The sequence below is a fragment of the Anabas testudineus genome, chromosome 8, assembly GCF_900324465.2.
Source record: "Anabas testudineus chromosome 8, fAnaTes1.2, whole genome shotgun sequence".
Classification (NCBI taxonomy): domain Eukaryota; kingdom Metazoa; phylum Chordata; class Actinopteri; order Anabantiformes; family Anabantidae; genus Anabas; species Anabas testudineus.
In genome coordinates this window covers 4,544,517-4,547,545 of record NC_046617.1, presented here as the reverse complement: position 1 = coordinate 4,547,545, position 3,029 = coordinate 4,544,517, and the positions used below count along the sequence as shown (strand labels likewise).

Genomic DNA, 3,029 nt, shown 5'->3' with positions numbered 1-3,029 from the left:
AGATATTTGTGTTCAGCTCCAGGTTGTTCTCTCCACTCTGTAACAGCGAGCGTCCTCCCTCTCGCCTGCAGGCACAGTCATGTCTGCTTGTAATAATACAGATTAAGGTGGTGTCATTGGCAAATTTAAAGAGTTTGACTGAGTCACTCTGGGAGGTGCGGTAATTGGTGTACAGAGAGTAAAGTAGAGGAGACAGCACACAGCCTGTGGGGCTCCAGCCCAAAAGAGCGCGCAGTTGTGGATGATCTTCCATTCTGACAGACTGCAGTCTGCTGAACGAGAAGTATCCAGAGAGAGAGTAAGTGGCAGATGTAGTGATAGCAGAGCTTCATTTGACCAGCTTTGACTGAGTGCAAATCTCCAATGAAATTTACCCAGTATATTAACTGTTTACAGTAAGAAAATATAGAATAACACCACACAATACAGCAGTTTCATATAATTAAACGGATATTGTTGCATGTTATGTCATTTAAAATGTTTCAACAGATTGACGAAATGTTTCAACAGCGATTAAGGCTCTTTACTGGAACTGGTTAGCTATTTGTCAGGGTCAACTGGTCTCAGAGCCTGAGAGGTAAACAGAAACAAAGTGTGTTTCACGATGCTGTCTTACAGTAAATAACGTAACACACCCCGTGGTCTGCAGGGGCAGCAATGTAGGCGCCAGGGGGGAAAAAATAATGTGTGGAGTACAAAACATAACAGCTCTGGTTCTCCGTCATTGCTGTTCACCACGAGTCGGATCATGTTTTAGGAGAGCAATAAGCTTTGGACCCCTTTTGTTGCCTCAAGACATGACATCTAACTTCAGCTTTACATAACATGCACTTTCATTCATGTTGAAATATCTCAGCAACTACAAGATGCATTGTGATGCAGGTTGGTTCAGACATTCAGTGATCCTTTGATTTTTACATACAGCCATCATTTGGGATTGACATGCAGCTACAACTTCAGAATTACACAATAAAAAACATAAACCCCATTTGTGGAAACCCTGGCTTTGTTAGAGTGTCTAACAAAGCCAGGACAGGTGACATATAAAGATCTGAACTGAAGTTTGTCTGCACATTAAGATGCAGCAGCATAGTATGACAGGGTGGTGTAGTTTCCCTGATGGTGAGCAGAGAAAAATCAGAAAGAAAGTCAGACACAAACTTGTTCTGTTAGTAGCAGTATGCAGATTGTACATTTTTCAGTTTAGTATTAACTTAATTTATCTCTGGGAGGACAGTTGTGTGCAGCACCCCTTTATCAGCACATCATTAAACTGAAACAATTCAAACACTATGAGCTTCAAAACCAAAAAGGTGCATTAATTATAAACACCTAAAACAAACAGGACTTCCATGTTCTAGAGTCGCTCTGTGCACCTGAGAAAGCATATCAATTCAAGGTCCACTGTTGAGTGAGTGCTGAAGGTATCTGACAAAGCCTCATCAACCATGTAGTGTCCAAAAAGATACAGGTGACTTGGTTATACTGAGCAAGATCAACCTAGAGTGGTTCAAAGTTCATTAACTGTGTGTTTCAATATGTGAGTTTGCATCAAGCATGTATAGGTGTGGCACTGTGTGGTGTTAGATTAAAACTGTTACTCATTATTTCTATCAGTACTGTAGGCATATGTTTGTTTTAACATATGTGCCCTACACCCCCCCTACCTGGCCTTAAAACTGTGCCCCCCCCCCCCCCCCCTATTGTTCAGATGTGTTCCAAGGTCCATGGGTTATGTAATATAACATGAGCTGTTATGTCAAATTCTTGACTCTGCTTTAAGGAGATATGTGTGTGTTCATGCACGTTTGAGCCTGTCTGTGCGTTACTGCCGGTATTTCCCAGAGGCTTGTTGGAACAGAGGCATTCAATATGTAAAGTGTATAGAACAAAGGTACATTTTACACACACACACACACACACACACACACACACAATGTGAGGACATTTCATAAGTGAGGTTACCCTCACTTTAACTATCACACCTGAATGTCTTACCCAAACCCAAACTGCAAACTGCTTTTTGAAAGTGTGTGAGAAAGTGTGAAGTGGCCAAAACGTCCTCAATTCCATTGGTACAACATTCAAACTGTTTCTCACACATGCAAGCACACACGCCTTCATGAAATATTTCACCTCAAACCTGCTATCTGTTTTGATTCTAGCCTAGTCTGTTTGGCTCATTTTAATCATTTCATCTCGATATTTTTCTTACACTTGTTCACATATTCAGGCTGCTGCCGTGCCAACGACACGCCCGTCACTCATCGCACATCACACACCCCCTGGACTCGGATCAAACACAACATGAACCACTTCTGTTTCCAGCTGACATTTATCCAAGTCCTCTTGGAGTCCAAAAGTGTTTTCAGGACTAGTAAAAAAAATAAAGGCTTAACATGTACTATTCCAGCAGAAATCAGACGAATGGATACATGAAAATCCCCTTAAGGTAAACTTGTGGCAAATAATGAGATGTAATTATTTTTAATAGCCTGCAATGCTTTATACCACAGACATTTAGAAGAATATAGCATTTGGTTAGTGGCCAGTTCAGTTTCATTTACATGTTTTTATGCATCCATATTAAATGTGATTTAAAAATGAATGGAGTTTGTTGGAGATATGTTTATTCCTAAAACAGAGCACCATTAAACAGCTTTGTATTACCTCATTAACATTGTGAAGATGATTCATATCTTTAAGAATGTTCACATTTGTATTTGTATTGTAATTTTATTTTTAATTTTTAGAGAAAACGTCCACTGACTGAAGACAGGCGAGCTGAGAACAGATGAAAACAGCAGTGCGTCTTCTACAGACTCACAGAACACAGAGCAGTGGCAGAGCTGCTTGACCTGAACAGTTAAATAGATGCTGAGTTCTCATCAACTTCAAAGAGCAGAAACTTGGCAGCACATGAATAGAAACAGATCTGCTGTCAGCCTTTTTGGTGGTTATTGTACCCTTGTGTGTGTGTGTGTGTATATGTGTGTGTGTTTAACATTAAATAAAACCAGGTACTAATA

General features: G+C 40.2%; 1 long non-coding RNA gene across 1 annotated transcript; it reads left to right on the top strand.

The window, feature by feature from the left end:
• LOC113159123 lies at positions 1–3,029 on the top strand. The gene is made up of 3 exons (XR_003298602.1): positions 1–298; positions 2,234–2,452; positions 2,754–3,029. It is a non-coding gene; the product is annotated as an uncharacterized LOC113159123 (long non-coding RNA).